The sequence below is a fragment of the Lacerta agilis genome, chromosome 4 (assembly GCF_009819535.1).
Source record: "Lacerta agilis isolate rLacAgi1 chromosome 4, rLacAgi1.pri, whole genome shotgun sequence".
Taxonomy (NCBI): Eukaryota; Metazoa; Chordata; class Lepidosauria; order Squamata; family Lacertidae; genus Lacerta; species Lacerta agilis.
Window position 1 is genome coordinate 54,915,937 of NC_046315.1, and position 15,956 is coordinate 54,931,892.

Consider the following 15,956-nt stretch of genomic DNA (forward strand, 5'->3'; position numbering starts at 1 on the left):
GCTTCAACAGCAAACTTTGGTTTCACCAAAATTAATAGCCCAAATGACCAGTTTTTTATGCCAGCCTGGATTTAATTCATTTGATATTCCTAAAATTCAAATATGCATTCTCAGATCAAGCGTGCTCTATTAGCACAATTAATTTTACTGTGGACTAAGTGACTCTCCAAGACTGGAAAGAACAGATGAAGAATTTGTGGAACTTGCTTAAAAGAGCCCTTTCGCCTGCTGCACAAGTAACCAGGATGTGTAGGACTGCAATGGAGAAGCTAGGTACTTCTTTTTAGAGTTAGCCCTATTCAAGGCTATATTTCTAACCACACTTGTCAGGACTCAAGGCAGCAATTCTGTACACACTTCCTAGGGGTGGGGGTGGAGAAGACCCCACTGGGTACAGTGCAGAAATTACTTCTCTCAGTCGTTCCAGTTACAGTTAGGTAGCCGTGTTGGTCTGCCGTAGTCGAAAAAAAAAAAATTCCTTCCAGTAGCACCTTAGAGACCAACTAAGTTTGTTCTTGGTATGAGCTTTCGTGTACATGCACACTTCTTCAGATACCAAGAACAAACTTAGTTGGTCTCTTAATGTGCTACTGGAAGGAATTTTTTTTATTTTGTTTCTCTCAGTAGATACGCATCGGATTGTGCTGCAAATACACTGAAATCACTGGAATTCACTCCGGTGTACACATGCAGAACATCGGTTCCAGTGCCTTCAGCGGACTAAAACACTTAAGATCCCAGTTCCAGACACAAACCCCTATGACGTGGGCGGCCAGGTGCTGCGATTTACTACCACCAGGTGAGAGGAGCGATGGTCATTTTATACGCACCCTGATCCTGTGATACGTGAGACAAAAGGGATACCTTTCAAGGTAAGCAAGTTTCGATTCTGACGTAGGCAGACAAAACTATTTAAAATCCAAGCACTTCCGCTCATTGCACTCCTCCATATAGACCTAGATGCGCCTGCCTCGGCTGTGCAACGGATTTGTGACCGCAGCAAAGGAGAGTGTGCTCTTATCTCCGGAAAGTGTGCAGGCGCGTATGCGCGTCCGCAGTGCGCGCGCGCCGTGGAAGGCGATGGGGCTCCTCGTGGCCTCTCTCTCTCTCTCTCTCTCTGTGTGTGTGTGTTTTTTTTTTCCTGCCGCCGGCTTCTCCCCCTCACCCCGCTTCGCCCGCCTCCCCCGCTTCCTCTCTCTGAGAGGCCGCGTAGGTGGGTAGTTAGCTGGCAGGGAGAGCTGGGTGGGTGGCTGGGCGGCTGCTTGGGAGGGGGCGCAGACAGGTGGGCTGGCCCAGTGTTTCAGGCGAGCGTGGTCGGCGACGAGAGGAAAAGGAAGGGGGCGGCCGGGAGAGCAGCGGAGTCAGGTGACTTGACTGACGGACTGACTCGGCGCTCTCTCCGCGTGCGTGTGTGCGCTGTGCGCCTCAGTCAGGTTGTGGTGCAGGCGGGCGGAGGGGGCGGCCTGGCTGTGTGTAGGAAGCAGCAGGCAGGCTGGCGAGAGGGCTGCGCGCACCGAGCGGCGCCAGAGGCGCCTGGAGACTCGGGCATGTGATAAAAAGCAAAGAGGGTGGGGGGAGGAGAAGAGGAGGAGGAGGGGGGCGAGGAAAAAGGGGAGGGCGCCGGCTATAGATGCGCCGGGACTTCGCTAGGTTCGCTAGCAAGGGCAGCCGGCGGGAGAAACGTGCCTCAGAGAGAGCACGCGCTCTCTCGCTCGCGCGCTCCCTCCCGGGGAGGGAGTAGCGGCTCGTGGACCTACGAGGCGAGGCGGGGAGCTCGCTCCCTCCCTCCCTAGGAATCCCAAGCGGCGAAGGAGCGGCACCCGCAGTGCGAGGCTCCCCCTGGCTGTTTGGAGCGGGCTGAGCGAGCAGGGGAGGGCGAAGGGGGGAAGCCCAGGGAGCTGCAAGGAGCCGCCGCCGCCACTTCATCCTGCGGCACCAGGAGGCAGCGAGCGCGAGAGGAGAAGCAGCCCATGTGCGCAGGTGGGCAACACCCGTTTCCACCGCATTGTCAGCCCCGGGTGGCTGCAGCCATGCGGGCGGCGGCGGAGGGGGGGGGCGAGTAGGGCGACGAGCCAATCGGGAGACCGGCTGCTGCCTCGGTGGTGTCTGTTTGTGTGTCTGAGGGAGAGATGTAGTGCACAACTTGCTGCCATGCTTTTGCTGGATGGAGGTGCGCTGCAAGAGTGAGTGATTATTCACGGTGCGGGGGGTAGTGGCAATCGTTTGTTTGCTTCTCAACCCCCCCCCCCTTCCATTGGCTGTCTAAAAATACGCATGTAACCGTACCTATAGCTCTGTGTGCGTGTTGTGTGGCTAATGGCAACGGAGAGGTTTTTTTTTTCCTTTAGCGTGGCTTGCTTATGTTTTGTTTTGTTTTTTTACTTGGGGTTTTGGACCGAAGAAGTACCGAAGCGAGGGGCAAGAGTAAGAGCAGCGTGTGTACCTCTTGACAAGTGGCTCGGAGTCGTCGAGCGGGCAGGGAGCCTGGCCATGTGCAGAACACAGCAGTTCTGGAGTAGTAATTTCCAGGGAGAGGGAGACGAGTCCGCTGCTGTATGTGCTGTGCAAGATATACAGTGAAGCAGTACAGTCTGCTGTTAGATAAAATCGCTGCTGTCCACGAGTGTTCAGATTTTGGGTTAAAGGCATCTAACACAACAATTCTGATGATTGGCAGGAAAGTCGTGCATGTGGGAAAAACAAAACCTCTTATAGGAGACAGCTTGTCTCGCTTTTCTGACTAGCGGAGTATGAGAATAATATTACCCAGGCAGGGGAATCAGTGCTGAGGGTATTTGGTTGAGGGCAATGTGTTAAATTGGTTGCATAAAACACTCTTGATTCTAACACAGAAGTACTCTATAGAAAATGGACAACGCAGCAACATGTACGTTGCAACGTAAATAGAATGGAGAAAACTTCTATCACAGAAGTACGCTAGGCTTCTGCTGCAATCTTGTACGCCCTTGGAATTAACAGGGCTTACTTTTGAGTAGACACCCATAGGGTTGCGGTGGAAACCTCTGTTTACATTTTTGGTCTACATGGTTTGTGTACTAGCTTCTGATATGTATATGGGTTGTGTTTATAGAATAACCATATCATTTAAATAGTTGCATATTGCACATTTGTGTGTGTGCATTTCATACAAAGCTAATCAGGGATGTTTTACTGTTGCTATATATGTTATCGTACCCACCCCATGAAAGCTGTAAACTATTAAACATTAAGACAACGAATGCATCTTATTTTTCCTAACCTTTACATGTTCTTGAGTTAATATAGAAGAAATACTTCAAGGATGCAATTCTATACTTAAATTGCCTGGGAATAAGCCCCACTGAATGCACTGGGACTTACTTTTGAGTAGACGTGCATAGAATTGTGCTGTAAAAGAAATTAATAGCTATCTTTATGCCTGTATTAGTGGGAATGATTGAGTCTCTTTAACACAATCTAGGCTAGAGTTTGGATGTGACATTAGACTACCAAGAGATTTAATAGATGTCTAATTTCTTCTGTTGACTATAGATGGCAGTGTGGAAGCCAAATACAAACATTGGCAGAAGTTATTTTCTCTCTGAGAAAATGAAGAGAGTGTACACATGACTAGGCTTGGGAACTTGAGAAACCACAGGTATGTAAATTGATTAATCTAACTGCCCATAGTGCTCCCAGTATTTACCAAATTTTGACAGTTGGCCATTTTTAAACAGAATTTTACTTAAAATATCAGATGCATTTGAGCTCCTTTCAAAAGCCAAAAGGTACAGAAAAAACATAGTAGTTTGAAAGTAGAAAACAGTCATACCTCAGGTTGCGAATGCTGCAGGTTACATTTTTTTGGGTTGCGCTCGTGCTGAACCCGGAAGTACCGGAGCGAGTTACTTCAGGGTTTCAGCGCATGTGCAGAAGCACCAAATTGCAACCCGCGCATGTGCAGAAGCAGCGCTGTGGGTTGCGAACTTGCCTCCCGCACAGATCACATTCGCAACCCGAGCGTCCACTGTACTAGTTTGAAAGAATCAAGGAGGGCTGGTATGCATGGAAGAGATCTCCTGAAAGCTATGCTCTAACGTTTTTCTTCAATATCCTGCTCAATAAGTCCAAGGTCGTCTTCTGCTACTACTGCTAAAATCATATATTTCAGTTCCGCAAAAACAATGATTTCTGGCACAAATAAGCTAATTAAAGCTTATTTAATTAAATAAGCTAATTAAAGCTGGCATTCCCTTTTTAAAGCTGTCTAATTTACTTATATCCTGAGCCTCAGTGCATTCAAAAGCAAGTTAAATTAAAATCAATGTGATTTAAATTTATATAAAATCTATATAAAAGTGTTTAGAATAGGGGTGCCAGCCAATGGCAGTTTCAGAATTACTGTGGAATCATATATCTGCAGAGATAAGGAAAGACGAGATGTTTTACTGAAAATATGTGGACAAGAAATATATTTTATAGGGATCCGCAATGCACTGAAGAGCGATGAGTATGTCCTTTAGACCAGCAAGAAACAGGTGGTGTCTCTGATCTCCGTTTTTTGGAGATCGGAGTCGTAGGCTTTTGGAAAAATGAGTGCTTATAAAAGCCATGATGACATCAGGAATGAGCTGCCACCCTTCTGCTGGCTCAGAAGAAAGGAGGATCCTCTGAATCTCAGCATGAGGCATAGTGGAGCCCAAACCCTTATTTTAGGCTGTTGCTGCTTTGAAATGCCTCTGAAGCTCAGCATGACATCAGAGGGAAGGTCTCAGGCAAAGGGTGAGCGCACGCACACACACACTGATGTTTCAGTGGGATTTGGAAGCAGTACGTTTGAATGCTTCCAATGCTCAGTTTGATGCAATGGATGAGAACTCACTACTCTCCTGATCCAGGACAGGGGAAGGGTTGGTAGTTCCCATAAATTTTGGCTGGCTGCCTGCCAAGGCTAGCAAAAGTTTTCAGCTGCTGATTGTAGTTTGCAGATTACACTGTCATAGGAGAGAAGCTGTGTTTGGTTAAATCTCACATTTGATATTCTTATGTCTGCTGATCATAAACTGATTTGCTTGTTGTATGGTACCAGTGTGTTTAACCATGGCAACTGCATACACTGAAATGGATTTTTACAGTGTGAATGTATTGATTATTCTTTATAAACTCTGGTAATTTACAGTGTTTTTTAAATAAATGTTTAAATGTGGTTATATATATATATATGAATATACTGTGTGTGTGTGTGTGTATATATATACACACACACACAGTATGGTAGAATAGTGAAAATGTGGATGCAAAATTAAAGTAATTGACAATGTATTTTCATTAGCTGATAAAATTTCAATTACCGGTAGCTATAGAGAGATGTCTTTAAAAATGAATATAGGCATTTCCAAGAGCTTTCAAAGAATATAATTCAGAGGCATTTACAGTAAATAAGTTGCAAAAACCAGGACTTTGAATCTTACTTCAATATAAGTGGCTTTAGAGTATATCATGCTAATGGCAATATATATCTATTTTGCTTTATTCCTTTTCCATGTGTCAATAGGAGTTTTTAAACCAATCTCTCCATAGAGACAGAACTGAACTAAGTAAAGTAAAAAATAATTTTTTTTACCCCTGTTTCTTTAAATACTTTGCAGTATTCAAACACATGCATACTTGTACCTCTATCCTTAAAGTACTCATTGGGTGATCTGAGATCGATGGGATTTATAACATGTGGCATAATTGATACACAAAGGTAAACAGAACTTGCCTGCTATGCAGCATTTGGGCTTATGAACATATGAATTCAAAAGCTTATTGTATTAATTGTATTACTGGCAGGTGTACATCAGAATGAAAGCATAAGTTCATAGCCATACATATAAAAATGTGGTAGTATGTTGTCGTATTACAGTAAGCAGTCATAAAATATTAACAGTAATGTCTAATGTAAGTGAAGCAGTAGGCAGAGTGCTCTACTGAGGGTTCCTATTACAGAGACTTCACTAGTCTACAAGTACCATTACTGTACATTGTGATGAATTGCCATAAATAATTGAAATAAACTGTCATCGCATTCAGAGTGCCTGATCTGTTTTTTTGGCGTGTTCACAAAGTAATTGGGAGAAAAGTTCTTCCATTCAGAGAGATTCCACAGCTTCTTTGTGTAAGTTGATGAGGGTATACTATATGAGCGTCAAATTGCGTGTATTCATTATCAAAAAACTTGGGGGAAAGTTTCTCTTGCAGACAGGTTTCTTCTTTCCCCCGGTTCTCTTTGGGGCTCCACTTTCTGCAGTTCAGTTCAGCCATCTCGGCAGCTTGCATTCCTGCTGTTTTGAGTGCTACACAACATGGATCCTTGCATTCTTTTTTGTGTGAGTCAAACCATGCAGATAATGATCAAACACTGGATTCCAGCCAAAAGGCAGATGCTGATGGTTCTTCTTCCAGACAAACTCCAAGGATGGAGAGCCAGTGAGCACAGATGGCATCCTGAAGCACTTACCTGCATTGGAAGAATTCATTGTAACAGCAAATGCTTTCAAGCTCCAGCTGGTCTCCTGAGGACAGTATTAACAGAGCGTGGGTCAGGCTCGATCAGCTGACTCTGAAAGTTAGGAAGCCTCTGTAGCCCAATGCTAGAGCACCTGCTTTGCAGAAGGTCCCAGGTTCAGTCCCTGGGCCATTTCCAAGTAGAAATGGACAAAGCTTTCCTGCTTGAAACCTTAGAGAGCCACTGCCAGTCAGTGGAGGCAGTACTGAACTGGGTGGCCAATATAAGGCAGCTTCCCATGTTTCTAGGAAAGTGGAAAGCATAGGAAAGAGTTTATTCCCCATTTGTAAACCAGAAAAGTCCTGTTATGAGAGGAAAGGTAATGGATATTTTTGTCTAAATGGATTTTCTATGGTGGGGCTGAAGTCCTGGAACGTTTATGCAGGTGCAAAGAGTTGAGGAATTGTTTGTTTATAGCAGGGTACTAGTTTCAATGCAGAGGTCAGTAAATAATATGGAGGTAAGCTGAAATATAAATAATCTCCCTGATTTACCTGAAATCCTTGTGTTCATTGTAAGAATAGTCGTAGCTTACTAGTAGGGGGATGGGGTAACCTTTGCTTCCTTTGCTGTGCAACAAACAAACAAACAAACATCTTCCCAAAGGCTTAATCGGGTGGTAGAAGCTTTGGTGTCTTTTTCATTCTCGGCTAGCTCCAGATCCAAGCTATATTTTATTATTGGGGGAGGAGGGCAAATAGTTGTTCTTCGAAACAACCGTGTGGGGAATCTGAGGTTTGCAGATGGGACTCTCCTATCCTTGAAGCACAGCTTGTAAGGAAGGAGGTGGTTACAGGATTGAAGGACAGCTTTGACCTTGTAAAAAGCATGGGTGCAGGGCAAGAAGGTTGGGATGTGGATTGAGAATGAGATCTCACAGGAGCTGAGTGGTGAGAAGAGTCCTATATAAGACATTTCTTATGTCTTGGGGCAGGGGTCAGCAAACTTTTCCAGCAGGGGGCCTGTCCACTGTCCCTCAGACCTTGTGGGGGGCCAGACTATATTTTGAAAAAAAAAATGAACAAATTCCTGTGCCCCACAAATAACCCAGAGATGCATTTTAAATAAAAGCACACATTCTACTCATGTAAAAACACCAGGCAGGCCCCACAAATAACCCAGAGATGCATTTTAAATAAAAGGACACATTCTACTCATGTAAAAACATGCTGATTCCCAGACCATCTGCGGGCCGGATTTAGAAGGCGATTGGGCCAGATCCGGCCCCCGGGCCTTAGTTTGCCTACCCATGTCTTGGGGGTATAGGCACATAGTGCAGGGACGACAGTAGCAAAATTCATGATTGCTCATGGTGGGAACAAGCCTAGCCTTCCCCAAGTCTTGCACATGGTTTAACAAACCATGGTTAAGTTTTACGACAGTAAAGGGTTTGGGTTTTCTTTAATAAAAAATGTTATTATTATTGAATTGCTTTCTATGAAACATCTCAAAATGATTTTACAATGTAAGAAATACATAAATATAAAGCATATAAAGCAACTGCATATATAAACACAGTGCTACTTAATGCTACATTATGGCTAATCTACAGTGAAAGCTTCCCATCTCTTTGCAGCAGTACTAGAGAAGGAGAGTGATTAGGGAGCATGTGATATTGGGGTGGGGAGCAGTCACTGAGGCCTGGTGCATCAGTATCACCATGTATATGTTTCCAGGAGTCCATTGTGCTTGGGTAGAAATCCTGCCCAGTGGCCATAGAAGAAGAATGGAGGAAAGTCATTCTGGAGCTTGGTAAGGTTTTCAGTCTCCAGAGGGTAATAGTTGTGTATCAGCTAGGCACCAATCAGGTGACGATATGTATATGGAAGATTCCATGCACCTCTCAAATGCTTTTCTTGGCAATTTGAGGAATAGTATTGGAGTGTTTGTGAATAAGCTTGTGGGGCAGTGAAGGGTGTCAACACAGGTGGCCGCTTCTCATGGCAGCAGACCATGGAGAAAGGGTCCCCTAGTCTGAAGAGCATTGGAGCAGGTGAATGCAAAGTTTTATCCTCGCAAAGCAGCTGAGCAGGTCATTTACACTGGGTTGAAGGAACTTGCTAGCTGGTGAAGTAGGCAGCTCTCAGCAGCACCTTGCTGCTGATGGCTGTCAAGTAATTTTTGTTAAGGAGCTTACAAGGATTCCCTTGTGTTAGTTTTTGGGAACTTGGTTGTGCCAGGAGATTGGGTGAGTGGACTTTGCATTATACAGGCTTTTTTTCTTCTATGGTGGTCTTGAGTTAAACCTTTCCTGTGTTTAAGAACTCTGGTAAATGTGTGGCCTAGTTAAATCCCAAACTGGTGTCTCCTTAAACAGGTGGTCCCTGCTTGCTTTGATCTAAAATCAGTCCCATTTGATTCCAGTATCTTTTTCTTTGGTTTCCTGCATTAGATCAGGCCTGTACATGCCTATGAAAGTTTTCTACTTGGCATCATTCCAGGAAACAGTACTCTGTCTCCGTCTTTGGCATTGTTTGTGGTGAGTTGTGGCATTCACGCAATGTTCCCACAGCTAGTGGCTAGCTAGTAAAATGTTGGTGCTGGAAGTCATGTTGGGCAGAAAAGGAATTTGGCAAGAAAATGTTGTCTTTTAAAATTTAGTGAAAGGGCTAGAAGCCAGAAGGAACACTAGATAAGATAATAATAGACCCTTCTGCTTCATTTTTCTCTGGTCGCAGAGCATTGGGAGTAGGTTTTTGATATATAGATATATAGTGTATATACTGAAATTGGCTGTTGGTAGCATATAAGGCACTTAAATAAGGCACTGATACAGAAGAAGAGTTTTGAGCATGCCTTTATCTCATTCACATGATGGTTTGTACTTGGTTAACTTAGTTAAGTAGGATACTTGGTAGTGTTTTGGCTGGTAACTTATGAATTTTGAATGGGGAGTTGAGTATGTCAAGGAAAATAGAAGCAGCATTAGTGGCATGTCTGGCAACCTGATGAGGACTCGAAGTCTTGAAATCAATCCGCTTGCAACAGAAAATGGCAACACTTCATCATTATATACTTAGAAATCTAGGTCACTTAATGGGGAAATGGTGAGATGTATTTAACCTGTGCATGATGCTTTATAGAGCATTTGGAGAAGCATATTTGGAGAAGAATCCTGCTGGAAGACAACCTGACACTTTAAAAACAAATAATTTAATAATAAATGGCATGCCTGTTGGGCTTAGGTTCCTAAATTTATTCCCACTTCCCCTTGTGTAAGTGGCAAGCTGACTATTTATTGCACCATGGTATGTTGGGGAATGGCAGGGGTGAGCTTACCTTGGTCATCATGCTCGGAAGGTGTCAATATTATCTTTCCAAAGGGCTCATGTCCTCTCAGTCTGTTCTGATCAAGTGTTGCAAGTGCAAAGGCACCTGATTCAGGCATGACACACTGGTGTAGGTTGAACCTTAGATAGGATTCAATTAGACAGGAGTTGACCAAACTGATCAAGATGTTAGCCTCTTATCAGGTTGTCAGAATTGGAGAATGCAAGAATGCACTTCTGGCAGTCTATTTTTTTCATGTACAGTAATGTTAGCAAGCCCCACCCACCTAATATATTATCTTGCCCCTGATTGCAGTCCTTCATGAGTTGAAACTTCACTGCTTATTGGTGGCTCCGCGCATGTTTTAGAACCTTGATAATGCATATGATCATATAAATACTGTATATACAAACTATAAAAATACATGCCACCCCCCTTTTATGTAAGAAAAACAGTGGGTAACAAAGACACTAACTTATTTGTGTGTGTGTGTGTGTCCATTTGTCTATCAAACAGTTGATATTTAATTGAGTAATTGGCCAAGGTGATTTGATCATCAAATGTCAACCTAGAGCTACATGCAGCAATTAATGAGAGTTACAGAATGTTGTCAAGCAGTGAAGACAAATATGTATGCAGGTGCTTATGCTGCTGTGAATGAAGGAGTACCTTTTTATGAAACTTGTAAGTACTTTCTTAAACTGTGACAATTAAGGTTGTGAGGTGTATTATGGCATATGGAATATTTCATAAAATGGGGCAACTGGCAATCTACGAATGGGATCTGTTCCCTGAGGCAATTTTATCTGCATGTGTTTAAATGCATGCATCTATAGATGTGAATGAGATATTTCTCCTTCCCTGGTTTCCATTTATCTGTAGCCCTAGATAAAAACCTCAGTTTATATACATATAAGCTGTTTATAGTGTTCTTGTGCACATGAATTTTGAAAGATGTGATTGCCGAGTATGAAATGGAATGTGTGACACATACATGAATGGCATGTTGCAGCAAAATTAGGATTGGATGCGTAACAGTAGATAAACAGCTTGTTACTTTGAAAGTTGTATTTTACCCAATGGATTAAAGAAAACCATGTCCGTATCTTTTAAAGACTCTATTATCTGATCCTTTAATGATCCCTTTCCACTTCCATCTTTGTATCCAGCTTTAATCTTTGTATTTGTTTATACATCAAAAGTCTGAAGTTTAATTAAAATGTGGCAAAAGTCCTGCGCTAACCCGGTATTCTTCCTCACTTACTTTGGCAGTATCCAAAATGAAGAGAAGGTGGGCAATATATACGCATTCACAATCCTCAGTTTCATATCTTGTGAAGTAGTTTGGGAGTAACACCTCAAAATTAACAGCCTTGATGTTTCTTGGCTTGTAAAACTCAATATTTAGTGAAGTGCCAAGCAACTAGAACCGCCCCCCCTTTTAGAATAAAATGTTTAGCAATTCAACTCTGAAGGAAACATGTCCAGAGTTGCACTGTATGATGATTACTCATTGAAATGAATGGGGCATATTCATGAGTAATTTCAGGTGAATAATATAGGTATCTTTCTAATGCAACATACGAAGGACTCCGCTGAGCAGGCTCAGAGCAGTGATGTTCCTTCAGCCAATTATATATGGAACTAAGGCAAGTTTATAGCTAAAGATTAAACACTGCTCTTGTGGTTAAGATCCTGCTTCAGATAAGGGAAAGACCAATCAAATGACATGCACTTGGTGGGATCTTTCAAAAGGGGGCAAGTGGAAGGTTAGCCTTGAACAAGGTTTCAGACAGATATTCATAGCATTTTATGAGGGCCCTAGAAGATAAGAGATGCCATTGGGAATCACTGCTTTATGCTGTTCCACGAAGTGGGACTGAATCTTAACGGAAGGGGAAGAACAAAGTATGATGTTGAGATTTTGGCGTTTTCTGTCTCCAAGTTGCTGGGACAGCTACACAACCTGCTCAGAGACCACTTCACATGATGTTTATGGTAAGAACAGCTATTCCTTCCCTGAGTTTTCCTCGCGTTAAAAGTGTTTGCCAGCAAGACTACCTTAAGTTGTTGGAGCTCATGGCTGGATTCCTGTTCTTGCGCTTCTGGATCCCTGTTTCCCTCAGTACCTTCCAAGAATCCTAAATTCTGCTGTGTGTGCTTATGTACCAAGTTATGCAAATGCGGCAAAGCCAATGGAAACTTCCACTGGATCCATTGCCATTACACACATCACACATTCACACTTCTTTGACCACATTGTCTTAAATCAAAACAACAATTGAAAGAAAAGGAGGGGATGGAATCAAGCTTCTGAGTGAAACTTTAATGACTTGGATGTCTCAGAAACTTCTCCCTTTGGTTCATTTCTTTTTGTTAATTTAATTAGCATCTTGGCAGATTGTGGGGAAAAAATGTGCCAGGTAAAGAGCCAAGAGGGATGGTAACATTAGGGAAACTAGAAATTACAATATGATTATGATACTTTGAACAAATTATCTAAATTCAAGAGTAAGAAATTCCTTAAACAGAAGCATAAGGTTGCTCATGAGGGGAGTAATCAGATTAACATAAATGCTCAGTAATTGGCAAAGTGTTATTCCTGCGGATTTAAAACTACAGGCTAAACTGTGTATGGGATAAGCAGCAAATATATTTTGAGCTGTAATTTACTTTTTCTTGTGATCACTGCTGTATCATAATACCCTTTGTTTAAGATTCAAGACTTTGAGGACGGTTTTCTGTCCATACTGCAGAGAAGACATGAAGATAATTAGAGTTGGTGGGAGAGGGGGGGGGAGGCAGCAGAACCAAAATTATTCAAAATTCTTCTTCTGAGACCCTTAGCTTCAAGGCACTAATGACGCGTTACACTGTGGGAAGCCATGAAAGGGTTTACCAGGGTTCCAGCAACATGGGCCAAGGCTTCGATAAAACTGCACTCTGTGTAGAAGTATAGCAAAGTAAACATCAGCTTAAAAACTTGTGTTTACATTCTTCTAAAGTCCCAAATTTCACTCTTGATCACTGGCTTCATTTGACTGAAATGGAAGCTTGCTAATAAAGAACAGTATGTCAGCACATAATGTGTTCTCCACCTTAGTGAGTGTTACATGAGGTGTTCCCTCTCCTATTAAAGGCATTCTGGAAAAGAAACTATCAGAATATTTTTTTTCACTCCCATCAGTTATTAAACTTCACTAATTCATATGGGTTGCAAGGAACACAGAACGCGTAGCTTACCTTTTTATTCCAAAACTAACTGAATCTGTATCCCACTCTGTTAGCTGGTACTTCTGATTTTGTATTTAATTTTATTATTCTATTATTATTACTACATACTGCCATGGACAATGTAACTTGTTTTAGAATACAAAAAAGTACTGAAATCTTACAAATAGCACAGCTATGTAACTTCTAAACTGCAGAATTGCATGAAAACCATAATCCACTTTGCTATGGCCAGTTGCTCTGCCTGGCTAAGCCTTTACAGGGCATACTGAGCCCCCGGGAAAACCAGCTGACTTCTGAATGAGACACTTGTCAGCTACGCCTTGTTCATCACAACAGGAATGGAAGGTAGATGAGCTTTGCACCTTGGGAGGCGTCTACATTGGTAAAAGAACTAGTATCTCTTACTACTTGTCACGTTTCTAGATTTTAATATTCCTTATGATAATCTTACTAACATGAATTTGACCAAACTGTGGGAGGCAGTGGAAGACAGGAGTGCCTGGCATGCTCTGGTCCATGGGGTCACAACGACTAAACAACAACAATGATAATCTTACATACTTCAAACTTTATTTACCAGAAAACATATTAGGTGAGTTCGAGACCCAGCTGCACCAATACTCTTGTTTCCAGTAATTCATATTTTAACACCTCACAATTGACTAATAGTATCAAAGGGGAAATCCAGTGTGTAGATAAGCAGTAAGGATAGTTAGTGGGAGACTTACCAGTTGAATGGGGTTTTGTTTGAAAACTGAAGTGACAGCACATCCTACATGCTTACTTTTTTTTTGAAAAAAAGTACATTATATACCACATTTTCCTTCATGGAGCTCCATGTGATGTATGTGGTTCTTTGCTCCTCTTTTAATCCCAGCAACAAACCTGTGAGGTAGGTTAGCCTGAGAGAGCATGGCTGGCCCAAGGTGGCTCACTGGGTGCAGTGAGCTTCATGGCTGAGTGGGGATTTGAACTACTCCAGCACCCTAATCATTACTCTACATTGGCTCTCAGTTTCCCTGAAGAAGGACCAGTTGGGTCCAAAACACATTGCAATAAAAACATCTCTTTTGGCCATTGTTTTTTGCTCCTACTTCCAGTGCTCTTTTGGGGGGGGGGTTCCCATTTTTGTTGGAAATATGTAAGTCGACCAGAATGCTCACCCGCACTACAAATGCTTTCCCTCTACTTCTTCATCTGTGTGAATCATGACCAGATGCATAAATAGCACAAGAGAGGTTCAAAGGGAATTTTAACCTTGTGTAAAAAAGTCCTAAATGCAAAACAATTTCTGATGTTCTTTAAACAGTTCCACCCACCACCTCTCTGTCTGTTCCAGGAATTACATTTTACAGGTTGTGTTTTAACTTGTGACTTTCAAGTTGTAAGTTAGTTATTCTCCATAAATATATTTGCAACATTTTAAAATGTCCACATTACATTTTCATCAATGGTAAACGCCCATTTTAATAAAGTGATTTGTTTTCCCCTATTCCTCCAAAACCAAGTGTTTGGGACCTCTAGACTGATGTGTGGAATTTCACTAAACTAAAATATTTGTGATATATTCTATTGTAGCGCATGTGGGGATTTCTGCATCTTCCTGAAATGACTTTTCTTTCTTTCTTTTTAAATTTTGACAGATTTTGGCTCACATAGTAATGATTACATGAAGTAATTTACCATGGGGATTTTACCTACCCAACCACAGGCTACTTGTAATCTTTGCAATCTGAAATGAGAACTTGTTTCTTTGATGGGAATGTGAAGGGATTTTTTTGTATATATGATCATGTATATATGATCATATTAACATTTTACATAAAATTCTCTAAATATAGAATCAATGCAAATGATTTCATGTAATATGAAGGAGGGGGATAGGTTTAGCTTACGATTATGTATTTTTCCTTTGCTCAGTTCTAAAAAGCACCTTTTAATTTCCCCGCTTTTGTTAAGTGAGCAATGAAACTAAAGTTCTCTGCAACCTTTTGACTTGTATAAATGATTTTATGAGCATAAAAAATGGAAAAAATCAATCAGGCTGGTGTGTTGTTTATATTAAAATTTTATATCAAACGTGTATAGTGCATTTGAATGTCTGAATAATCAGAACTATAGTTTTCTTTCTACATTTTAAAATAATCAAATCCTGCAAGCTTTCTACACATTACACATAAGCCAATCTGTTGATGAAGTTTCTCAGCACCATCCCATGCAGCATGGCAAATAATTTTTGAAACTTAGTTGCAATCTTACCAGTTCTGTCATAATAAAATGCATTTTCTGCAACTTTGAATATTTCCCAGAAACTGTCTTATGGATGCAAATATATATTATGTGCAAGCCAAAGCATGTTTACTCAGAAGTAAGCCCTGCTGAGCCCAATTGAGCTTACTCACTAGGACTTAATCCAACTGTGATTCTAAGGTTCACGGTGGATTTTCCTAATATTAATACTACTTCATACATAAAGACTAGCATAGAAAAAGAAAAGGTGGGAAGAGCTTGGCTTAAAATGCTCTTAATCTATGGTTTTCATTTACTGCTGCTTTTTTTTAAAAAAAGTGGAGTAAATAATATGAAAGAATTAAGAAGAAGAAGTCACTAGGAGAAGTGGCTGTATGACAGGACATAATGGCAGAATTTTAGGCATTTTGTCCCATATTTCTATTTTTAAAATCCTGCTTTTTCTGCTTGGTTGTCTTATGGGCTAGTTTTTCTCCTCCCACAAGGAAAGTCTGGCTTTGACAGCAATCCTAGACTTCAGCTGTAAGGTCATGTTCAATACTATCATCACACAAAGCCGATCATGGCTGCTGCAGAGGAAACTGCTGCAGTTCTAACTACAAAGAACTTTCCAGGAACTCGACTGCTGTTTGCGGAAATCTGTTCTGGATATCTACAGGTCAGATGTAAATTA

At 41.7% G+C, this 15,956-nt stretch overlaps 1 long non-coding RNA gene across 1 annotated transcript; it reads left to right on the top strand.

Moving 5' to 3' along the window:
• The first annotated feature begins 1,707 nt into the window (after positions 1 to 1,707).
• Positions 1,708 to 15,432, top strand: LOC117045761. The gene is made up of 3 exons (XR_004426462.1): positions 1,708 to 1,980; positions 3,532 to 3,637; positions 14,677 to 15,432. It is a non-coding gene; the product is annotated as an uncharacterized LOC117045761 (long non-coding RNA).
• Positions 15,433 to 15,956: the final 524 nt, after the last annotated feature.